Source organism: Lonchura striata, chromosome Z (assembly GCF_050655825.1).
Source record: "Lonchura striata isolate lonStrDom1 chromosome Z, ASM5065582v1, whole genome shotgun sequence".
Taxonomy (NCBI): domain Eukaryota; kingdom Metazoa; phylum Chordata; class Aves; order Passeriformes; family Estrildidae; genus Lonchura; species Lonchura striata.
In genome coordinates this window covers 23,917,065-23,942,840 of record NC_140740.1, presented here as the reverse complement: position 1 = coordinate 23,942,840, position 25,776 = coordinate 23,917,065, and the positions used below count along the sequence as shown (strand labels likewise).

The 25,776-nt window shown below is 41.0% G+C and overlaps 1 long non-coding RNA gene across 1 annotated transcript; it reads left to right on the top strand.

The window, feature by feature from the left end:
- Nucleotides 1-6,400: 6,400 nt before the first annotated feature.
- Nucleotides 6,401-20,653, top strand: LOC144248279 (uncharacterized). Its single transcript, XR_014951656.1, has 2 exons — nucleotides 6,401-7,266; nucleotides 7,640-20,653. It is a non-coding gene; the product is annotated as an uncharacterized LOC144248279 (long non-coding RNA).
- The last annotated feature ends 5,123 nt before the right edge of the window (nucleotides 20,654-25,776 follow it).

The following is a 25,776-nucleotide window of genomic DNA, read 5'->3' as shown; positions in this document are numbered from 1 at the left end:
AGAAGAATCGGGGAAGTGGCTGTTAACGGATGGGAGGGAAGTTCTGCCTAGGGCCGTAGCCCAGCAAATGCTTACTAAATTACACCAGAAAACACACTGGGGCGCTCAAGGGCTGGTAGACCGCTTTGCCACCCATTATATGACTGTGGGTCTCCATGATCTAACAAAAAGTATTACTAAGGGTTGCCCAACCTGTTTACGTGTAAATAGGAAGAATTTAAGGAAGCCACCCTTGGGAGGGAGACCCGTGACAAAGAGGCCTTTTACAAATTTACAAGTAGACTTTACAGAGCTTCCCAAAGTGGGGAGGATAAAATATCTTTTAGTTATAATAGATCATCTAACACATTATGTGGAAGCAATCCCCACCGCTAGGGAGACAGCCCGAATGGTGACAAAGGCCCTGCTAGAGGAAATAATACCCAGGTATGGGGTCCCAGAAACAATAGACTCCGATAAAGGCCCCCACTTCACTTCAAAAATAACACAGCTGCTGGCAGAAGCCCTGGGCATAAAATAAGAACAACATACTCCCTGGCACCCCCAGAGTTCCGGGAAGGTAGAAAGAATAAATGAAGAAATTAAAAAACAACTCACTAAATTGGTACTAGAAACTAAGTTATCTTGGATAAAATGTCTGCCACTAGCATTATTAAATATTCAGACTCAACCACGATCAGACATAGGGCTTTCCCCATTTGAAATGTCATATAGGATGCCCTACTCCCTAGAGAAAATTCAATCTAATCCTAATATCACTGACCAAAGTATTAACAAATATTTTAACTGTTTTAATGAAATACAAGAAACAGTTATGGGAAAAGGGGATGTGGGCCCAAAGACCACCATTAGATCTTGTATTACACCAGGTACAACCCGGCGACTGGGTTCTCATCCGAAGCTGGAAGAAAGATTCAATCACCCCAAGGTGGGACGGACCGTATCTGGTTTTAATCACCACTGATTCCGCAGTTCGTACGGCAGAAAAGGGATGGACCCATGCTAGCAGAATAAAGGGGCCAGTGGACCCGACTCGATTCCATGCAACTTCCAGAAAGACGAGCTGGAAGATTGATGGGAAGCCGGGAGATTTGAAGCTAACAGTAAAGAGAACCCTCAAGTAATCTTAATGGACACTGCCAGTTCCGGGGACATTTGGGTCGGGAATGACTGGGGATTGCAAACACAACTGATAGGAGAAACAAAACCCCCAGGATACTGTAAGCATTTAGAAGACTTAGCTCAGCAGCCCTATTATCGGCCCATCCGACTCGAAAGGGAGCAGAGACCTTGAGAAGGGGAGGGTCATGCCAAGCATGAAGATATTAGAATAAAATGTAGCTGGTTAAATTGTGATTGTTTCCCTTTTGCTTGCTTTTCTTGTAAAATTTGTAAAAAGCTGTAGTGGGCTCACTATAGAAAGGGGAGGGCTCCAAAAAGTGTGTGTCAGCGCTGCTGGCTAGAGCAACGCAAGTTAACCTCTGAAATATTGAATTATAAGGTCGCCACTTGGGAATTGACTAAAGAATCTCCCGAGTGGTGGGAAATTTTTGTAAAGGGAATAAACCCTGAATTCCATTGCTACCACTCCAACGAGCTTTCAAGTCCATTTCTTACGGACATAGTCCAGGTCAAGTGTCGCAGGCTAGTCAAGAGACTTAGGTGCGACACCCCACAATTAAATGAGAAAAATTAGAACTCCCGGAGGTCAAAGTGGGAGAGAGGAAATAATCCCGCCCCTAAAGAATATCTCTGCTGTCAAGAAGATGGCCTACCCTATAGCTTATAGCAACCAAGTTGACAGGCGAGACAGAGAGGTAGCTAGTGGGGATGAAAGACCCTCCCAAATCGTAAGAAAAAACCCTGACCACCATAGGCACAAGAATGATGACAATAGAATAAAAAAAAGTAGGAATGTAAAATTAGGTATGATAAGCAACATCCCCTGCAGTGTGTACTACTCAGCCCTAAAGATTCTTACATTTGTGATGATATGCTTTCCTCTCCAAAGTGTTGCTACTGAAACCCATGAACCCTTTAAATGGACAATAAGTAAGTGGGAAAATCATAATACTCATTATAACCTGCAGACTGTGATAACCTCTGGGGCACCAAGCTTTAAAGCTGGAGTATGTAACATAACCAAGAATCCAAGCTGTAGGCGGCTGTTAAATTTGACAAGTTTCTATATGTGCCCTGCTTCAAATTTAGGGAGGTCATATTGCAACCTCCCCGGGCATTACTACTGTGGTTATTGGGGTTGTGAGACAATAGCATCAGCATGGGCCCCAGGAGGAGGGTCGGATAAATACCTAAGGGTAGGATATGGACCAGCTAAATGTGTAAAGCCACAAGAATAGCCATGGACAGGGAAAGATTTACTGAAGAACTGTACTTTCATATACCTCAATGTTACTCATTCAAATGACCCAGGGTGGCTATTGAGAAAGACATGAGGAATTAGGCATTAAATAAAGGGACACAATTTGAGAAACCTAATACTTATTAAGAAAAAACCTATTCCCTATGACCCTGCACCAATTGGACCCAACAAAGTAATAAGTGACATTAAAACTAAAACAATTAACTACACAGAGACAGAGGTTATTACCAGCCATATTAACATAGATAAGTCAAGTGTTCCTAAACCCGAGCATGCCACCTTGTAGAAAATAATGCAAGCCACATTTGGCATTTTAAATTATACATACCCAAATCTAACAGAGGGTTGCTGGCTCTGTTACATGATGAATCCACCCTTTTATGAGGCGATAAGATCCTCTGCCAAAACCAGAAGAATTAATGGGACAAACCCAAGAGAATGTCTGTAGAAACAGAGAAAAAATAGCACCCCAAGAATAACCCTAGCACAAGTAAGAAAAAAAGGAAAATGTGTGAGAAAGGTACCCGCAATAATGCAACACTTGTGTGAGACGACAATCAGCATCAAGAGAAAAGATAAACTAGCAGAATGGCTCCTGCCAGCGCCCAACACCAAATGAGTATATAATACACTCAAAACCACCCCTTGCTTATCCATAAGGCTTTTCAATGAAAGTTCAGATTATTGTATACAGGTGTTAATTGTCCCTCACATATCATATCACCCAAAGGAATATATACTAGAGCATCAAATAACTCCCAAACACCATCTAGTCAAAAGAGAACCACTCACAGTATTAACAGTAGCAGTCTTACTTAATGTGGGTGGAGTTAGAGTAAGAACGGGGGTAGCCTCCCTAGTAAATCAACAACAAGGTATGAAAAATTTACGAATATCTGTAGATAAAGACTTAAGCAAAATCGAAAAAGCCATAGATGGGTTAGTAAAATCAGTCAGATCCCTCTCTAAGGTTGTGTTACAAAATAGACGGGGACTTGATCTATTATTTTTACAACAAGGGGGGCTCTGCGTTGCCTTACGAAAAGAATGTTGCACTTATGCAAACCACACAAAAATTGTGGTTGATACTATGACTGAATTACGCAAACAAATAGAGCAAAGAAAAAAAAAGCAAGAAGCTCAGCAAAACTGGTATGAATCATAGTTTACTCATTCCCCTTAGTTAACAACTCTTTTGTCTACCATTGCAAGACCAGCAATTCTGCTCATCTTAGTGCTAACTTTCGGACCCTGCATCTTTAATAAGCTTATTGCTATAGTAAAAAGTAAGTTAGAGGCCGCTCATTTAATGATAGTAAAATCAAAATATGAATCACTCACTCAAGTAAAAGCCGAAAACTATCTAAAACTTAATAGAAAAGAATTAATGCAGTTCAATGAACAAAAAGAAGGATAAAAGAAAAGGGGGGAAATTGTAAGAGAAGGGTGACCTTTTTGTTCGATGCAGCTGCAGATAGTAATTTGTTTCAAGGAAGTTTGTTTTTTACAGCGGTAATAGGCAACAAGCTGTAAATTGCTGATAACACGCATTCCTAAGCTTTTACAGCGGTAGTAAGCAATAGGCTTTGCATTGCTTAACTGATAACACGCATTTCTAAGATAACACGTATACTTAAGACTGTGAGAATTCCCAGATCAAAAGACACCTGTGAGGAAGACAACCAGCCTTCATCCCACGACCACTAAAAGGCAGAAAACGACCACCTAGCAACAGAATGCGACTGCACAGAAGAAAACGAGTGAACTAAGGAGGAAGATAAAAAGAGCGAACTAGGGGATCACAGGCGCGGCAGTTTGGCAGAGCGGTTGCTCCCCTCTGTCGCCGCAGCGCTGCTTTTTACTTTACTCTCATATACTCTATTAAATGAATTAAATAAATTCTATTAATCAGATCAGATGGCCTCTTGTGCTCACTCATAACACCTGCATACTGGAATTCCTTTTTTGTTTGGGTTGTTTGGGGGTTTTGTTTGTTTGTTTGTTTTGGGTTTTTTATGGGTTTTCTGCTTCTTTTTGTTTTTTGGGTTTTTTTTTTATTATTCAAGGAACTGAAAAGATAAATATATCTTGTGCTCTTTCATTAACTTGATCTTGAAGAATTGGCTTACCAGTGATCCTTGCATCATATTTCAACAGCTAGCAAGTCTTACACCACTTAAAATATTTTAAAAATCCCAAACAAACAAAAACCAGAAAGACTAATTATTTTACAGTCAAACCTGACACAGTCTAACACAGTGCATAATAGATACTACTTTTTCACCAACATCCTTTGCAGTTCTTTTTCTCTTAGAACTGGCATATTTTGTGGAACATAAGAGTGTTTACAAGAGATAAAATGTTCTGCAAACTGAAAAGAAGTCAGCAAAAGTGACTCTAGGGAAGGTAAAATAAGAATGCCTAATTGTATTTAAACATGCAGATGTATTTTTTGCGTAAAACTGTGCTGCCTCTTAATTCTTCTTATAAAAAATACATGGGCATTTGACGTATGTTAATACAAGAAAATAATTCTTATTCCAGGGGTTATTTGTTTTGAGTAAACATTAGCCAGAAGGTATTTCTGAGGCCAATCATGAAAGCAGAATTTTTAAATACTTACAGGTTGTTATTTCTAATACGAAAATCCACAGCTAGTAATTTTTACTAGGAGAATACGTATAAAGAATACAATCTCCATGTCTAAGAGCTTGGTCAGGCACAATTCTTTGCTCATTCATATGCTGAGTGCAGACTGCGACTCAGTATTCAGCAGGGCTGCAGCAGGCAGTGCATGCCTGACCACACTCTCCTATTTTTTCACCCTTCTAATAGCATTGGAGAGTCAAAAAAGCAATGAAAAGAGAAGGGCATGTATTAAGGAAGTTGTTATGCAGGATGCACTCAGGCTTCACACCATTTAGCCATACAGATGAGCCCTAACCCAACAGTTATCTCTGTGCACTGCTGTATTTACAGGATTGCAAACTGAGAGCAGAATTGAGCCGAGGAATCTTTTTTCAGAATCATGGGGCTTTTTGTCTGTAGGAAGGCAAGCTGATGCTGTTAAGAGGTAGAAACTGTTAAGAGATCTGGGTTCTTAAGTAAAGATGTGACTCTTTCAAATTAGTTATGAACTCTCATTTTTCCTTGTTGATACCAAGGATGATAAGAGGAATGCTCATCTTATTCAGCTGACGTGTTTAATTTTCCCTGTGATGTGCTTTGAGGTGGCAGTACTGAATGTCTCAGGAACAGCTATGAGGAACTAGCATTTTGTACTTTGATTGAAGATACATAGTCAGATACCTGAACTGAAAAACTGAAAAAAAAAATTAAAGTAACCTTAGAACAGATCAATTGTTCCGCTCCAGTGTAATCTCTCAGTGCAGAATTATGCTGAAGTTAGCTTTGTAAAAGCCTTGCTGGAGGTCGCTTAAGAGCTATTTTTCAGCTAGCTACATCAGACAGTGTTTATTTTCTATTTATTTAATTGCCCATTTCAACTGAGGAGTAGTAGCTTATTCTTCTTCCAAGTACTCTCCTTCTGACCTAATGATGTTTCCGAAGCAGCAGCCTTCAGTACCGAGGCCTGTGTCAGGCCCAAGTGGATTTGGTTAAGTTTCTAGCTCGTGTCTTCAGCGTGGAGTCAAAGGACAGCAGGAAAAGCAGGGCAAGTAACACTTTACCGAGCGAGGAGGCTGAGGCCCGAGATGACCCTCGCCGCAGCTACGTTTCACACCATGCCATGAAAGCAGGTAATTTATGACGGGACAGGGAGCAGGGCCGCGTTCTGCCCGTAGCCACACGCGCAGCGCGGTGCTCGGGCAGCCGTGCCCCCCGAGCGGCGGGAAAAGCGCCAATTTCCTCCCGCCGGGGCCGGCTCGGCTGCGGGCGGCTCCAGCCGGCCCCGCCCCGCCCCGGCGGCGCCCCTCGGGCCGAGCGGCTGCGGCCCCGGGTCCGGGCGGTGTCGGGGCCGTGTCGGGGCCATGTCGCGACACAGGCGGGTCCCGCGGCGGCAGCCCGGCGGGGCTGCGGGGGACGGGGCTGCCGCCGCCGCGGTGCGCGCCCGGGCCGAGCCCCTCGGGGCCGCCGGCGTGGACGAGGTGGTGGCAATAGCGGCGCAGCTGGCCCTGGAGCGGTTCCGGAGCGGGGACGAGGCGGGTGCGCGGCACGGCCCGGCCCGGGGGCAGCTGCGGGTGTGGGGAGGGCGCTGGCAGCGGGTCAGGGAGGGGATCCTGCCCCTCTGCCCGGCCCTGGTGAGGCACGGCTGGGGTGCTGTGTCCATCTCTGGGCTTCCCAGCACGGAGACAGGGAGCTGATAGAGCGGGTCTGGCAGAGACCACTGAGATGAGAGGTCTCTCATCAGGAGAGCTGTGGGAGTTGGTCCTGTTTGGCCCAGAGAGGACTGAGAGGGGATCTCACTAATGCATATGAATATCTCCAAGATGAGTCCCAGGAAGGCGGTGCAGGCTTTTTGGTGACAGGACAAGGAGCAATGGCCATAAATTCAAAGAGAAGTTCCACCTGAACATGAGGGAGAGCTTCTTTCCTTTGAGAGTGGCAGAGCACTGAAACTGCTGCCCAGAGAAAGCATTGAATTTCCCCCTCTGGAAACATCCCAAACCCTAGATGTGTTCCTCTGTCACCTGCTCCAGGTGACCCTGCAGGGGGGTTACACTGGGTGGTCTCCCTTCCAATCCTAAGAATTCTGTGGTTCTGTAACATTGAGTTGTCAAGATTACTGCCTGTTGCATTGTTACTGTCTTTTCATTATTATTTATCATTCTAGAGATGGAATTTCCTTCTAGTTTCACTAGTACTGAAAGAGCATTTGTTCACCGGCTCTGTCAGTCTCTTGGACTGGTATCTAAAAGCAAAGGGTGAGTCGGGGTACAGTTTTCAGTTCTTTGGTGCAGATGATAGAATTTCAAGACTAATGATAACCTGATTGATGTTTTCAACATCCTCAACTTGCTACAAGGAATAGTGTTAGAGAAAAAAGTGTAAAAGTAGCTACACATATGAGCATCTTTGTTCATTGCTGTATGCATGCTTGAAAAAGCTTGTGACATGCATTTTGGGACAGCTTGATTTTATACTCTGTGGATTTAATGGCTCCGTTAAAAAAGGTTCTCACTGTGATTTCTGTTTTTTTTTCCAAAGATTTTGCTTAGCATCTCATACCCTGACAGATAAAAGTTAACCTAGAGTAGGTTCCTTTTTCCTAAAATAAGTTTCCCCTCCCCCCGACAGAAAAGGAGCCAATCGATACCTGACTGTAAGGAAGAAGGATGTGTCAGAGGCACACGCAGTCATGACTTGTGACTTGGCTCTCTGTACGAAACACGCCGTTCGGAGCCTAATTCAGCGCTTTCCCGTCACAAATAAGGAACGCGCGGAGCTCCTGCCAAGGACAGAGCGAGGAAGTGCCTGTGCTGTTGAATCTGGTACGTTCAGCATGTGTTCTGATTTGGACTTGTCCATCGACACCACTCGAAACTACCTGCAACCCAGTGACAAAACAAACCTCTTCCTGCTCTGTCCGCTCTGGTGTCCTAACAGACACCTTCAAACAAATGCATTAATTTTCCTTACTTTTAAGGTCTTTTATAACTGGTGCTGTGAGGAACTTGGGAAGTCATATCATGCACATTGAGATGTCCACCTTGTGTTGTGTTAATTTAGAATCTTTGAGCCAGTTCCAGCCAAATCTTTTTGGAAGCACATTTTGAAATGTGGCTTCACAGAAGTAACTATGAGGTGGGGTTGAAGAGTCAGTGTTACTGTGATGCCATAAGAATGCCTATATTAGAAAATGAGGTTGTCTGTTCTGCTTATAGAAATTAATGTCCTTGATAAATCAAAAATTTCAGTTTTTACTTCTTCATCTCTACAAAATAGATTTGGTCCTTAAGAGACTACTGTCCAGACTTCTTGATTTCTTGAATATGGAAGAGTTCACGGAAAGACAAACTTCTGTCGAAATGTTGGGGTTTTTTTTAAAAGCAAGGTTTTCATCTAGATTATTGCTTTAGCAGCTACAAGTGGAAGAGTTGCACTGTGTTTCTGTGTGCAGAGATGGGTGTAGTGAACAGAAAACATTTGTACCGGTATGCCTTGTTTAATTGCATGTTTTTGATACGTGGTGTCTCTTCTTGAAGCGCTTTCTTTGCTGTTATTTCCAATTGTTTTAGTTGTTTAATAGGATTGTTATATGAACCAGAGGGAATCTGTAATAAAAGTACTGAAATGCAATGTCTTAGGAATGTAAGGGATAAGTTAATGAACAGTCTAATATTTGCCTTTCTCTGCATCTCAAGAATGTATTTTTAGTTCTCCTGATCTTTTAGTCTGTTTGTCTTGGTACAACAGAGCTTGAAATTTAGAATATGAATCTGTTAATGGCATTACATATGTATAACTGAGTTTACAGCAAACTTTTCATTCTGCCAGAGAATAATTCTCAAGGAATTATAGAGTAGCACTTGCAATGATGGATGTGAAGTAGCTCCCTCAGAAGATGTGCCTGTTTTTTGGCTACTTATGCACTGCTTTCTAACACATCGCACTGCTGCGTGGGGGCCAGGGCTCTTGATACAGCATGCTTGCATTGGTATGATTTCAGGCAAATGTGTGGAATAGCTTAAAGGTTTAACTCTGTCAGTGTGTATTTCTAGGGGGAACTGCAGGTGTGAAATGTGGGCGCAGATACAAAGGCCACCAAAATACGCCAGGCTGATATTCTCTGGTTTAGTTTGTTTCTCCTTTTGCTCTTTGTAGGCTTTTTTGACTTGGAGCAATGCTCTGGAAGAGTCTGGTTTTCTTCAAAATACCTATGAAAGTAATATCTGTTTTGAAAAATATCTATTGCAAGCACTGCAGGACATGCTATAAATATGACGTCTAAATGTGTGATGGGTTTGTCACTTTACCCACAGGGATGCATAAAAAGCCAGCAATGTTAATTTTTAAGTACAATTTTTGAGCAGTGTTTTTGTGACCTTCCTCTGTGTCTGCATAAATGACCTTTTAACTTGTCTTCACAGAAAAGAAAGAAGTAAACAAGACAAGTGGTCGACTTAATGATGGTATCCCCCAGGTCCCAGGGAAAAGAGGGGAATCAGAGTTTGATTCCTTCAGGCAGTCACTACCAGTTCTTGAAAAACAGGAAGAAATTGTCCAAACCATAAAGGACAATAAAATTGTTTTGATTATAGGAGAGACTGGATCAGGAAAAACGACGCAGGTATGTTGCTTCAATGAAATAAAAACTATAACAGTATTTATTCTAAACTAATGCCAATTGTGTAACATTTGTGATATGGGGTACTTTGATGCTATTTCAAGGCTTTCCTTTTCCTGTGTGATTGAAAATGTTGTTCCAATTTATTTTCTTGCTTTTGAAACACTAAGCCTCTAGATAGGTACTAGAAGCAAAAATGATTCCTTACAATTTTCTGGTAGATACCATTTTTTCATTAAAATAATACAAAATATTGAAGGGAAAGTAGCTGTGATGTTTGTATAACCCTTTTTCTTCTAAGGCTAGTTCTGTTCTTAGTATCCAGAGTAATCTATTTTTTGTGTTAAAATGTGAGATTATCTGCAGGGCTTTGGTTTTTTTTTTAGATTTCTCTGAAGAAGGAGGGAGGAACTGTAAGGTTTTTCTTTAAAAAAAACCTAAATAGGTTATACTTAGAAATTTACTTTCTGCTGATTCAGATATGCTTGCTATGATAATTGTAATGAAAAGTCTTTTGCAATGTGCAATATTGATATGCAGTTAATGGTTTCCCTGTGCTAACAAAGCTGTGACTTTCTCAAAAAGCAAATTTGAACCACTTCTTTACAGATCCCTCAATTTATCCTTGATGACTGCTACAAGAATGGAACTCCCTGTCGTGTGTTTTGTACTCAGCCAAGACGTTTAGCAGCTGTTGCAGTGGCTGAAAGAGTGGCAGCAGAAAGAAGAGAGAAGATTGGCCAGACAATTGGTTACCAGATCCGGTTAGAGAGCAGGTACCAATGATATTTCTAAGTGTCGGTTGATCTTGTATTGGTCTTATGAATCTTGTGTACATTGAAACTGCAGCCTCACAGGTGGGATATGTTACTGCAGGTAAGGAATACGTAAGGGTGAAAAGGATGGCTTTCTTCCTGTGTTTTGCAGTTTGATGTAGAAGGCTGTCTTACAGAACTGAATCTCAGGTATTTTCTGTTGATTTCTTCTGCATGGAAATCCTTGTCTGATTTTCAGATCAAGTCTACACTTTCTTCTTTCCCCCCCCCTCTGCTTTTAACATGTGTGGATTCAAAAGGTCTGCAAGCTTTGAAGGTAGGTGTGAAAACCAGCATGCTGTAACAAATGTTATGTAGTGAGAGTTGATAGGGGCCATAAAAGGGAAAACAAAAAAATTGGAATGTGACTGATGAAGCTGAGCATTATTTATCAGTCTAGTCTGGATTAAATGTATTCTTCTTCAGCTGCTGTGTTTAAAACATGAAGTGATGTAAAAGTAGAGATTTCAGTATCACTTGATGAATTTGTCTGTAAAGCAGAGCATGAATGGATTGTTTGGGGTTTTTACATCTTTGCACCGTGTAGCGAAATGACATTTAAGGGAAAGGCCAGCAGTTGAGATAATGAGTGACCAGAAGATGGCTAAAGGTTGTGTTGCTTGAGTGAACAAAGATAACACATAGCTGGTGAAAATGAATGCACTTGAACAATGAAGCCACAATAAGAATTCAAATATGTGTATGAAAGCTCACAAGGATATTAAGAGATTAGAAGAGCTGGTGAAGATGTGTCACAAGTAAGCTGGATGATTAATATATGGAAGTACTATGCTGGCAGAAGAAGAGCAAAGTCAGGTGAAAATGGTAGAATTACTGGAAGCAGTGCAGAAAATCCAGAAAAAATGACGGGAGACAAGTCCATTCTATAATGTCAACAAGTCTCAGTTTATTTCAAGCACACATGTATAGTTATACCTGTTATAATGAAGCTTATGCATATTGCAAAATTTAAGCTCATCATTGGTGTATGAAAAACAGGTCAATCCCGCCTTTGGAGCTTTCTAAGCTTGCTTTGTTTTCCCTTACATTTATCTTTTGCTGAACATTCTACTGTTGGGAACCAGCTTAGCCAAGGACATAAGATATTATTGCTACATCTGCTATTGCTGCACTGTGCAATTTTCAGCTACTGCTTCACTAACTGCATGTAGTCATGTCCTTTCTCACTAAGCCATTCATCCACAAAACTCTCCATATTTCCTCCGTTTTTGTTTTGGACCATTAAGTTAGTTGTCCACATCTTTTGAACCATGCGTTCTACCAGCTTCTGAAGACAGTTAAACAGGCAGGGCAAAATCAGCAAGAGTAGTAAAACAACAATCAAGATTCCTACTACATACATGATAAAAGTTCTTAGCCAAGGACCGATCCCTAAGCTTTTAAGCCATTCTTCTATCCCCAGACCATCTTCTTCTTTTAATTGATGAAGGCCCTGTTGTAGTTCTTTAATCTTAGCATGTATTGATACAGAATGATCAGAGAGATTCATGCAACACATTCCTTCAAATTCCTCACATCCATGTCCCTGGGCTAACAACAAAAAATCAATTGCTGCTCTGTTCTGTAGTACAGCATGATTTACACTTTGTACATCCATAGCAAGCATAGCTAAAACCTCTGATGTTTTGTTAAGTTCATCTTTAGTCCAGCATCCCAATTGTTCAGCTAACACCATAGCCTTTCTGGCAGCTTCTCCTGGTAACAGGGTTGCCACTATTACCTGTTTTAGGGTCCCTATACCTGACCCATACTTCTTTGCCCTTTTTGCTTATTTCTTTTTGTCCATAATGTCTCATTGCAGGTGGTGCCTCTGAATCCCCAAATACACACAAATGATTAAGAACAAAGAGCACTTTCATTAATCTTTCCTGAACATCTCCAATCTCTCTATGTTTTTCCAGATATCTCTTCAAAGTTCCATTTGCCTTTCTACAATTGCTTGTCCAGTGGGAGAAGGTGCTATTCCTGTAATGTGCTTAATTCCCCATGATTTTAAAAATCTATTCACGTTGCCACCAATGTATGCAGGACCATTGTCTGTCTTAATCTGCTTTGGCACTCCCATTACTGCAAAACAACTACACAAATGCCTTATAACATGTAATGCTTTGTCTCCAGCTTGAGCTGTTGCCCAGATGTATTTACTATATGTATCTATAGTAACGTGAACATATTTCAAGCGACCAAAACTATTTACATGAGTAACATCCATCTGCCAGAGTTCATTAGATGAAAGACCTCGTGGGTTAACTCCCCATCCCATGCCATGACCCCCATTATGATGACTACAGATAGGACAAGCTCTCACTATAGCAGTGGCATCTGCATGGGATATTCCAAACTCCCGTTGTAACCCTTTTGCGTTCTGATGAAACATAGAATGTGCCTCCCTGGCAAGCATTTGCCCTGATAAAGGAGAAGTTTGAGTCACTGTGACGAGCTTATCTGCCCGGGCATTACCCTCTCCTAAGCCAATTTCCCATTTGTGACTTCTTATATGAATGATAGCATAAGGATGTTCTCGGATTTTTACTGCTTTTTGAAGTTGTATGAACAGTTCAAATAGTCTCTGATTTTGTACTTCCTTGATAGCAGCATCCTCTATTCTTTCCACAACACCAACTACATACAAGGAATCTGTAACAATATTCAAAGGCCCCTTCAGGACTGTTAGAGCCCAAACCACAGCTGCTAACTCCAAGGTCTGAAGGGTATCTGAGTCATTTGCAGTAAGAATTTCATGATTCCAGACTCCCTGCTCCTGCCATGTAATTGCTGCTGTTCTTGACCTCTTCCCTGCATCTGTGTATGCTGTTATTGCACCAGGAATCGGCTCCTTTTCTCTCTGTGGCCGAACCATCCAACTCAATTTTCCAATCCACTGTAATGGAGGATTTTTAATACTTTCAGTTATGACAGCACCTCCTATTCCTAGCAGAGCTTCCTGCAGTTCTTCACTATTAACCAAATACCATTGTAAAGAGTCCTTTTTCATAGGAATCTGTATTAGTTCAAGCTCTCGCCCATCAACCTGCAAAATTCTCTCACGACCTCGTTTTATCAAAGCTGCTAACAGTTCAATTTTTTGAATTAAAGTCTTTGTTTGCTGAAGTGGAGGGGATAGCCATTCCAACACCCTTATCTCCCCCGTTTTTGTTTCTAGCTGGGTTAAAGCTTCCAGCAAATGTTTTTCACCACACCATATAGTGAGATTAAGCGGGATTCCCAGTATTCGCCGATGTACTAGACCCTGAACCACACAGTCTGTAATTTGCTGAAGAGTTCTTTTCTGCTGAGGATTAAGGGTCACTGGTGCTGTTGGGTCTGTGCCCTTCACTAAGGGTCTAAGAGAATCTAACAGTTCATTTGGAAGGCCCACTATAGGTTTAAGCCATTGTAAATCACCTAGTAATTTCTGAGCATCATTTAAAGTAACAATCTGAGTTTTCAGTTCTAATTTCTGAGGCGTTACCAAGCTTTGAGACAATATCCATCCCAAGTATTTCCAAGGAGGAGATAACTGTATTTTCTCTGGGGCCACAACAAGCTTAAAACGTCCCAGCAAGTTTTGTACATGTTTAACCTGTTGACTCGTAAATGATTTAGGCTGAGCAATCAAAATATCATCCATATAGTGATAAATGATAGCTTGTGGCCACTGTTGCCTCAATGGTTGTAATGCAGAATCTACGTAAAGTTGACATAAAGTAGGGCTGTTACGCATACCCTGAGGCAAAACCGTCCATTCAAATCTTTGATCTGGACCTTCTCTGTTCAGAGCTGGCAAAGTAAATGCAAAGCGCTTTGTATCCCTGTCATGCAAAGCTATTGTAAAAAAGCAATCTTTGAGGTCTATTATCAATAGAGGCCATCCTTCAGGTAGCATTGCTGGATTAGGCAGACCTGGCTGTAGTGCACCCATTGGCTCCATCTGTTTATTAACCTCCCGCAAGTCATGTAACAAGCGGTATTTCCCTGACTTTTTCTTGATTACAAAGATAGGGGTATTCCAAGGACTTGTAGACAATTTCAGATGCCCTTGTTGATATTGTTCAGTGACCAAGGCATGAGCATGTTGCAGACTTTCCCTTTTTAAAGGCCATTGCTTTACCCATATAGGCTCATCACTTTTCCAAATTATGGGAATTGGGAAAGTCCAAGCAATGGCTATTATCCCAAAGGGTGCTCCTTTGTCAGGACAACCCCTAACTGTGTTAAAATGTCTCGCCCAACTAGGCATTGCACCGTAGGTGGTAACTGAACAACAGAAAATATTGCCTTTATGACTTTACCATCTATTGAGACAGTAAGAGGTGGCGAGCGACTTGCAAGAGTTAAACCTCCAACTCCTGTTACTGCTGTAGCAGCTGGCTGTAAGGGCCAATGTGCAGGCCAACACTGTGGTGCAATAATACTTGAATCAGCACCCGTGTCCAGCAAACCTGTAAGCATGCATTTTGTCCCTTATACTCCAACAAAACCTCTTTTCTTGGTCTGTCATTCAGATCCAAAGTTAATAGAGTCAAGCCTCCTGTAGATCCAAATCCATCTCCTCCACGGCTTTTCCGTGAGGATACAGCCTTAGTAACTTGCTCCAGAGGAACCAATTGAGCGATCCTTTGTCCTTTATTAATCCGAATAGGAGGAAATGGAGTGTGAACCATAATTATAATTTCACCAGTATAGTCTGCATCAATGCACCAGGCAGCACAAATAATCCAAGCATAGAGGCCGATGATCTTCCCAATAACAAAGCTCCCATTGTCCTGCCCTCTATTATAATAGGTCCATTAACTCCAGTGGGGACCTTCTGCGGCTGTGGTGTCATTAAAGTCACTTCTACTGCGGCTGCCAAGTCCATCCCGAGGCTCCCTCTTGTGGCTGGACGCAAGGTGTCGCTGTTGGAAAGGCTGGAGCAGCTATTTGTGTCGGAGCGCGGCTGCTCTTGTTCGCGCTGTTTCGGGCGTTTCCCGGTCTCCTCTTACAGGCAGCAATGTTATGAGTATCCGATTTGCACTTAGGACACCATACTCCAGCAGCAGAGCATTCTCGCCGAACGTGTCCTGTCCCTCCACATCGGAAACATCTCATACGGCTGCTGTAAACATTTCCCTGGGTTGCTACTGACGCTTGGAGGGGTGCAAGAGCAGCTAACACTTGTGTCTGTGAAGCTTTTGCCTGCTCTTTTAATCCCTCCCCCAGCTCTTTAATAGCCTCAACTAAAAATGCCTGCTGCCCCGTTGGTATAGTAGCCATCCTCTCTAGTGCATCTTCTATAGTCCAATTAGCTCCTAATGTGTTTAACACACTTCTTGTAGAAGCATTACAATTTTGCAAAGCACACTGCTTCAACAATGATCCATGCATAAACTCAGGCACTCCAGCTCTCTCTATTGCTGCCGCTGCCTTATCAATAAACGCTCCAAAAGTCTCATCCCTTCCTTGTTTAATTCCCATATACGCTGGCAAACCTCCTGGGTCTTTCACCTTATCTATAGCCCTTCGAGCTAGTCACATTGCCTCTCGACACTTCTCAGGTCCTAGCATAGCTTGTGCCTCAGTGTGAAAATATGGTCCTAAGCCCATTAATTCATCTACAGTTACTCCATGAAGGGGATCTCCAGGCTGTCTTTGTATAGCTACAGCTTCATTAACTTCTGCCTGCCAGTGTGCACCAAACAAAAGCCTCTGATGTGTCGAGAAAATCAGCTTAGCAAGACTTCTACAATCTCCTGGTAGCAATATATTAGTACTCCAAACATAATCCAATATCTGCCTAGCCGGTTCACTAGTAACTCCAAATTGACTCACTGTAGCTCGCAACTGTGACAACAACTTCCAATCTAAACGGTGTAATCTGAGCTGTTAACCCTCCGCCTGCCTGCTGCTGAAAAATTACAGGACAAGCCAGTTCTGCTGCTAGTTCCAAAGCCTGCCCATCTCCTTTGTCCAGCTCCTCTCTTGCCAAAGTCGCCCAAACTTCCCTCCGTTCCCTGGCCAGAGCCTCCGTTAGGTCAGACTCTGCCCTAGGGGTCGGCTTACTGACAGACAAACTTTGACAAACTGTCGATTTCTGTTCTGAGGGGGCTGGAGGAGCCGTGGGCTCACAACGTGACTCTGTTTCCGTGTCCTCAGGCACAGGTCGCAATGGAGCTAACTCCACTGTAGACACAGCAGGTGGCATGGAAACACCAGGCAACCAATCCTCCCCGCTAAAACCTCTATTTTTCTCTAGTGCTGAAGTTCTCTGCCCGGCAGCTTTCTTTTCTGCCTGATGTTATAATAACTCATTGTGAACTACCTTCCACCACTTTCCCAACTTTTTAGCTGTCTTATCATCATCTAAAACTTCCTCCCACAGTTTATCCCTGAACTTACGCCACTCAGACAACTCATGTACTGTATGAGGATTTACAAAGAACCCCTTAGAATACCCATATGTTAATAACCCTGGCAGATCTTTTTGCAAATCAATGCCTTTAATCTGCCTTCTCTGCAAGAATGCAGTAAATAAATCATATGCTGCTTGCCTCTCCATACCTATATTATCAGCGCTGTTGCAGCCCTCCGAGGTCGTCGGCAGCACATATCGGCCAGGCTTGCCTCTGCAGTCACCTGGGACACGGTGCACTCTATTTCAATTCAGCACTTTTGCCGTCCTGGCTGCATCGGGACCCGAACCCTTTTTCGTCACTCCACCGTGGTGCCTATCACGTCGATCGGGTCACCATTTTGTGGAAAAAATGATGGGAGACAAGTCCATTCTATAATGTCAACAAGTCTCAGTTTATTTCAAGCACACATGTACAGTTATACCCGTTATAATGAAGCTTATGCATATTGCAAAATTTAAGCTCATCATTGGTGTATGAAAAACAGGTCAATCCCGCCTTTGGAGCTTTCTAAGCTTGCTTTGTTTTCCCTTACATTTATCTTTTGCTGAACATTCTACTGTTGGGAACCAGCTTAGCCAAGGACATAAGATATTATTGCTACATCTGCTATTGCTGCACTGTGCAATTTTCAGCTACTGCTTCACTAACTGCATGTAGTCATGTCCTTTCTCACGAAGCCATTCATCCACAAAACTCTCCATAGATATTAGGAGATTAGAAGAGCTGGTGAAGATGTGTCACAAATAAGCTGGATGATTAATATATGGAAGTACTATGCTGGCAGAAGAAGAGCAAAGTCAGGTGAAAATGGTAGAATTACTGGAAGCAGTGCAGAAAATCCAGCTTGAGAAAAATCAATACAATTACTCCAGGGAAACACTGAAAGGGGGAGATAACAATATTTTGAGCTGTGGACAAAAGAAATTTGGAGTGGAGATGTTGAGAGGTGTTTCTAGTAACACAGAAACGTAATTTTTAAGGTTTTCTTAACTGTCCTCCAGAGAAAAGCTGTAGAGTACAGTACAGAGGAACTTTTCAGCTCTTTTAGGATGGCAGTAGCAGAGGGAGTAGTGAGAATTGCTGTTGTTATTGGGACAGCTAACTGTGCCCCAGGTATAGAATTGTAACATTTCAGTATTTTCACCTCCTGAAAAACCAGAGGATCAAGCAGATGCCTCTGTGATTTAGTCAGCTGTAATGAATTGTGTCTTCAAGGCAAGGCTGTGGGGAGGCTTCTGTGAGGAGGTGCCAGAAGCCTCTCCCGTGTGTGACAGAGCCGGTGCCAGCCAAGGCAGACCTGCCTCTGGCCAAGGCTGAGCCTATCTGCGATGGTGATAGTGCCTCTGGGACAGTGGGGAATGGGGGAGGAAAACCTGCACAACAGAGGCAGCGGTTCCGGAAGAGCAGTGAAAGCATGTGAGAGAAGCAGCTCTGCACACAGGAAGGTCAGTGCAGGAGGGGAGGAGATTCTCCAGGTGCCAGAGCAGCCCATGGTGCAGCCCATGGTGAGGCAGCTGTGGCCCAGCAGGCCGTGGAGGTCCGTGGTGCAGCAGGGATCCTCCTGTGAAGGATTCTGTGTTGGAGCAGGTAGATGCTTGAAGGAGATTGTGATCCTCTGGGAAGTCTGTGCTGAAACAGGCTCCTGGCAGAAGCTGTGGCCCCAGGGAGGGAGCCACACAGAAGCAGGTTTGCTGTCAGGATTGTGACCCTGTGGGGTCTCACACTGGAGCAAACTGTTCCTGAAGTACTGCACCCTGTGGAAAAGGACCTGTGCTGCAGCAGTTCCTGGAGAACTGCAGCCGATGGGAAGGACCCATATTGGAGAAACTCGTGGAGAGCCCACTTTCCCGTGGGAGAGACCCACATTCTCCTTATCTTTCTCTGGGGCCTGGGAGTCTTTTTTTTATGTTTCCTCTCCCTTGCCTGTGGAGAGGACAGATAGAGTGGCTTGGGTAGGCACCTGGCTCATCCCACCACATGTAGACAAGTACAAAGGCTATATCCAAGCACAGGCTGAGGAATTGGAACCTGGTTTTCCACATGGAATTTTCTAGTAAAATGAATGACATGCAGGGTTTCTTCACAGTTTTCTTTTACTTCCTTATTTATTAAAATTGAATCTTATTCTTTCATTTAATATATTGTCCAGAGTTTTGAGATGCAAGCACTACAAATTGTTAGGAAATGTCTGGGAAAAGGCATAGTTTAAAAACAAGTGGTGTGCATTAATCTTTTGAGGAGGGAACTGTAATTTCTCTTCTGGTCAGCAGCTGCATTAATTTTTGATCCATGGAAAGCTTTAAATGGTGCAAACCCCTGAGTTGTCTCTGTGATGTGATCCATAGGGTTTCTCCAAAGACGCTGGTAACATTCTGCACTAATGACATGCTCCTTGGCACGCTGATGGCAGGAGACAGCACTCTCTCCACCGTGACCCATGTTATTGTGGTGAGCATCCTGTGGTCTTTCATGTGGGGTGGAGCAATATGTATTGCTTTGGAAAATGAGGTCTTCATTTGTTTTACTTAAATTTGCTGAGCACTTTAGGTGTTTTTGTTTGGTAGAATCTGAATCAACTTCAAAGACTTTCTGAGTCCTCAGAGTAGAATGCATGTTTTGTGCAGTTTGGTGTTTTTCTGTGTGTTTGCGTTTTTCCTGTGAAAATATCTTATTTTCATGCCAATGGTTAAGTGTGGAATCAGGAGGAGTGGAGAGGGACAGAAGTGTAAATATTTCTGAACTTCCATGGTCAGCAGAAAATCCTTAGGGAGGCTTACCTTGATGTGGTTCAATGTGATTGTGTCAGATTTTCTCTTACCATTTGTTTTAGCAATACAGGTTTTCAGTCCATTTGTTTGCCCAGAGTTTTCTAGATAATGTGGAGTCTAATTGCTAGCAAAGTATTCAGATTGTTCATTTGTGATTATGTCAATATTCCTATGATGGAATTGAATAAGTAAAGGGAACTAGAATGTTTTTGGCAAGACTTAAGTACTGAAGATGAAAAGGTAAGTTTAGGTGCCTGCCTGTTTATCAGAGTTAAAAAAGCATGAGAATGATTTATACATTCTTGATGTCAGCCTACAAACTTTGTATTTTGAGTCCTTGTTTCCTTCATTCATAATATAAATCAAAACAGAAGAATGAAAAAGATGATTAATCAGTTATGTGCCTTAACTTACAGGCTTTGTGTATGACTTGTCTAAGCAATTTGTCTGTTTTTCTGATTATGTGGTGTCATACATTTTTTTAAATGCTTATCAGTGGTGAAGTGAGAATTTATTAAAATAAGATTTGTAGTTTGTGGTGTTTTCTTGAAATTTGGCTTCAAATACAAAATCAGAGAGGTTTCAGATACTCACTTTAGCCTCTAAAGTTAAGGTGCTTACAGCTTCAGCATTGTAATGCACTCAGCGCTGATAAAAACTTTTTGAGGCATTTTTGTTTCTTTATGGATAGTTTTTTTAAAAAAACCTATTACTTAAACTAGACTCACACATATTAAGGCCTCTGTAATGTGCCACCAAAACATGTATTTTTTTTTAGAGAAGTTTGTTTTTGTTAGAAGTTGTGAATCTGTGATGGTTTTTTATCTCTTTTTTTCCCCTTTTGTTACAGGATGAAGTACATGAGAGGGATAGGTTCAGCGACTTCTTGCTAATAAAACTGAGAGATGTGCTGCAAAACCAGAATAATTTAAAACTAATTCTCTCTAGTGCTGCTCTAGATGCAAATCTCTTTATTAGGTATTTTGGAAGCTGCCCAGTAATACATAGTAAGTCTTGATCTTAACTCTTAAGTCTGAGTATACCTGCCCTGAGACTCACAGATCTTACTAAACTGTAGCAAATTATTCTGAGTAAAGGCACATGATTAATACACTGAGAATTCCAGGAATCCTTGTTCTTTCTGTATGCAGGTTTCTTGTTTCTTGACTGTTTGCACCTCATTCAAAGTGAAGTGTTTTAGTCACTGGGAGTTCTGTAAATGCAGGTACATCCTGCCCCCCTCCACTCTTAATTGAAGAAGGAGGAAGAGGTCATTGAAGTTCTGTCTTCATGCTGATACAGGACTTAGGAGCTACATGAGTGTGATATATATCAGTGCATTCCAGTAGGATCTTACTGTTCAGGCTTTTTGAAGGTTGTTACTGGTTACTGGATAAAACGCAAATAACTGTACCAGTTCAGTTCAGAAATACAGGCTTAGGCAGATTGGGTTTCACATGAAAAAAGAATCACATGATTCTCTGATTTAAGGAAAATTAGTAGTTGTTCATCTAGGTAAATATTCAGAAAAGACATCCAGTTTTGCTTAGTTTGTTTGCAGACTCAGTTACCTGCAGTTAGACTACATTCAAATGCAAAGAAAAGTTACCATTATTTGCTGGTTTAATTTCATTTGACTGATCTTAAGTAAAGGCAAAATGTAAATGCGTGGGAGATGGGGGGTTTTTGTGGGTTTGCGGTTTTTGCCCCACCCTCTTGGCTTGCAGGTTTTCTGCATGGGTGACCTCCTCTGGCACCTTGCAATCCTCTTACTTTTTCAACAGTAATGTCCAACTTTAATGTGTTTTGAAAGGTAGCTTTTAAGAGAAATGCTTTATCTGGCAATCAGGTAGACTCTCTGCATGTCAGCCTTTTTAAAAAAAAATCTCAATGGTTTTAGGAAATGGGATTGCTTACTGGTTTATTTTAGCAAATGTTTGTGAGGAGGAAACCTTTTTTTCCTTCCTTTTTTTGCAGATGGAACTGTTTAGTTCTCAGTTTTGAATTTTTGCCCAGTTGAATAAGGTTTGCAGCTTGTTGGAGACAGGAATCTGGAAATTACACGTGATTTCATGTTCTCTGAATTTTTTTTGCAAGGGAGTGCCTCAGTTGTGATTGTTGTATGACTTTCCAGTTTAGTCTTTTTGCAGCTTCCTGTTCTTTCAGATCGGTCAATTTGTGTTGGAAAATCTGCTGGCAATCTCTCCCAATCTTTCCAGTTTACCACAGTGTTTGTGCTGGTTATGTAACAGGCCAATAACAATTCAAAAGATGTTTTTTTCCCGTTGTTTTTTTTTTTTTTTGTTAATTTAAGAATTAAAAGAAGTAGCTTTTTCTGTTAATGTAATATACAAGGTTTGAGTCTCCTTCAGCAATACAGCTGACAAAATCCTGACCACAGAAACCACATCTTGTAGCTGTGGATCGCTGTAGTACACAGAGTTTGTGATCAGTGTTGGAAGGCTTCCTCTGTGACCAGCTCCTAAAAGTATGTGAATTGTGGATTGTTCTTTCTGAAGGAAAATCCTGAGTGTTCCTGAGTGAGGTTAAGGAACAAGAAATCAAAATGTAGAGATTTTAATCTTCATGCAAAAAGCATCCTGCAATGTTGACAGATAAGGTCTAAAAAACAGTCCTGTTGAAAAAGAAATCAGGATAAATTATCAGAAGGTAAAGGCCACTGGGATGTCTCATCTGTCAAGAAGTATTCAGTAAAGAAAGCTCAGCTTTGCTGAATTAGTAGAGGACATGGATATAAGGCTGCCTTCTCACATGATTCTCATGAAAAGAAAGTAGTTCAGTACAAAGATGTACTGTCTCTGTGTGGAACCTTGCAAAAAGCTGTATTAATTGCTTATTAATTAATTACATTTTTAATCCAGATGGCAGATTTACATGGCAAGTTCTTGTTTGTAAGCCTAAACAAAAACAGCTGTTTTCTTTTTCTCGTTTAAAAAAAAATTGTAGTTAATAACTGTCAATCTTCCGAACATCTCCTGCTGGAACACTTCATAAAATTGAAGAGGTTATGGAGAAACAAGGTGGCATTTGATTTTGGAAATGTTTTGTTTTGTACAGTTTTGAGAAAAATAAACTCCAGTGAAGGTAGTTTTTTAAAAAATTAATTCTGTAAGTGAAGCTGGTGAATATATGATCTTTTACGGATTTTTTCTATTTTAGTCCAAGGGAGACCTTTTGAAGTTAAAGAGATGTTTCTGGAGGACATTTTACGAAGCACTGGGTATACAAACAAAGAGATGGTGAAGTACAAAGAAAAGAAGCAGCAAGGTCAGCGGACTTGTTAATTCTAAGGGTTGGCAATGAGAATCATTGATTGAACAAACAATTAACAGGATTATTTTCTGTTGAAATTCCAGAGTCAGGAGATTAAATGAGTGTAATTTAGATGACAGCAAGTATCTTTAAGCTCTCAATATTTACATTATGGAAATAGTTTATGCAATTAAAGAAAAAAAAAATCACTTTGATTCAGTGGTTGCATTCTGTTTTCACTCAGTTGATAAATGTCATCTTTTTTCTAATTATTATGCTGTAGAGTTATATATAACTGGGGGCTCTGCCCACATGAATACTAAAGAAGCATAGGATGCTCTGTACCTTTGGGTGCAAATTAAAGTGCAGCTATTAAAGCAGGCATGATTTTGTACATCTTGCACTAAATGGACAAGGTATTCCCTTCAGTAACATTTTTCACTGCTTTCTTCAGGCATGGATGCATTTTTTTAAGTGTTAACACTCTTGAGCTAAACATCATTGGTTTTAAATTAAGTAGATACTGCTTCAGAAGTTTTCCTGGCAACTGAAAGTAATGATCCCAGTGATTATTTAAAGAAAAAGTAGAAAATGCAAACCCCAAAGCTATAACATTCAATATTCAGTCCTAACTGGATATTGATCACAGTGCTCATCTCTGATCACTGGGGTCAGAAAAGTTCAGTTAGGACACTGGTGTTTTCTGATGTTTCTTCCACTAGTGTAGAAAAGTAAGTTGTTACATGCAGGGACTATATCACTTGTCTTCAGAATTCCATTTGTGGAAAAAGATCTGGCCTGAGATTGTGTAGAAGGTGATTACTTAAGGAAGATACTTTGAATGCAGTAGTTTGGAATAATGGAGGTTTGGGGGGTTAAACAGCAAAGTGTTGGGTTTTACCTTGTTTTTATAGCCCGGGTGCAGTGGGTACCCTTAAACATGTCATTTATGTTGGACTGGTAGGAGCATTCTAGACTAAAAAAAGATGTTGAATGGGTAAAACTTGGTAAAACCTGCTGTGACTAACTTTTTTAGTAGAAGACAATGGATAATAAATATGACTCTAAAACTTTCTTGGGGAATACTTTGCATTCTAGAAGAGAAACAGAAGAACACTCTTGCTGAGTGGTGTTCAGCTCAAGATAACACTAACAAAGGGACATCTCGGAGACAAAAATCGGTTCCAAGGACAAATGAGGAGTACAAACGGTTGGATGATGGCGGTGACACAGTATTTAATCAACTGGTAAGTTTTTTCTTTAGTCGGAAGAGATGTTACAGGTGTTTATATTTGTGTTGTATTACTAGCCATTTAAAATCTGTTTTCTAAAGTTCTGTCGAGTCTTTCAGGACATTAACGTATTTTAAAGATTACTTGATGAGGATGAACGGCTCTAGCTGAAGTGTGCTCTTCAGTTAGGGTGGTTGCACACAGCTTTTCCTCAGATCAAATGGCTCGACTGCCATTGTGTTCGTACTTGCGTATGACAAAATCAATGCATGAACTGATACCTGAGTGCTGGGTTTCTGTTGCTGCTGGGAAAAATAACCATTGCAATTCTTTGTGGGTAATGTATGAGAATAAAGACAACTCTTGGAAAAGATTAAACTTTCAATATTGTTTTTTATCTTCAGACTGAAAAAGATGTGAATTGCCTTGAACCGTGGATAGTAAAAGAAATGGATTCCTGTCTTTCTGACATCTGGTTGCATAAAGATATTGATTCGTTTGCTCAGCTGTTAAATCTTATTTTAACTGAAAATGTCAGTGGTAAGTTTCATGTGTTATTACATAAGAAAAAAGCAACCTCAGATGTACTTAGATTTTTATGGCTACTTTTATCTCCAGTTTCAAATGGTGTTAACCTTTGCATTCTGATGCTGACTGAAAAAATGATAGGGCTAGCAGAAATAATGAGTTGTTTAGTTAGTTGTTGTTTTGAAGTATTGACAGAAGTGTGTTTCTAAAACAGTGTAGAATTCATATGAACTAACTTCAGAGATAAAGTGAGGAAACAAATTCTCTTTGGGCTGGAATTTGAAAGCAATATTTGTACTATATTTAGATGAAAAAATAACATTTCTACTGGGTTTGCTGGATTTTTTTTTTTTTTATTTCTCAGTTGATTATCGGCACAGTGAAACTGGTGCGACTGCTCTGATGATTTCTTCAGGGAGAGGCTTTTTGAGTCAAGTAGAACAGTTGATCAGCATGGGAGCAAGTATCCACTGCAAATCATCTAATGGCTGGTAAAAACAGAGAAACCAAAAGATAGATTTATTTGTCAATATAGGAGAGAGGAAGAAAATTTTTTATCATCTAAATTAATTTGCTAACTTATCACACTGCTGTAAGAACTATAGATTTTGACAGCCTCAACAATTTCTAACTCCTGATAATCACATTGTTTTCTGTAAATTCTAAATTGAATTCTTAATTACATGGTCTTGATTGTGAGCTATAAACTTTGCTTCAGTAGGTCTTATTTAAGATACTGGTTAGTAGAACAACTGTAATCTACTGAATTGGACCAAAATATTTGGCAATTGCTATTTTCATGGAGTTACACATATCAGAAGATCTTTCTGTTATGTTTCTAAATATATTGTAGCATGTAAAAATATTTGTGAATCTGTAGAAACTCAGGTTTTGTGGTCATGGAGTATGTCTTCATATAAACAGGGAAGTACAGTAAATAATTGTAGTATGGAATGATAAGAATTAGGATTCCAGGGGTCTGATATTTGGTACTAACATTTGAATAACTTGGGGAAGAAATGCAATTTAAAGATAAAAGAGTGAACTGCATAGTGAGAAGGACAGCTTCTGAAAGACATGAAATAGCCAGATGTTATGCCTGGGGTGTGACTTTT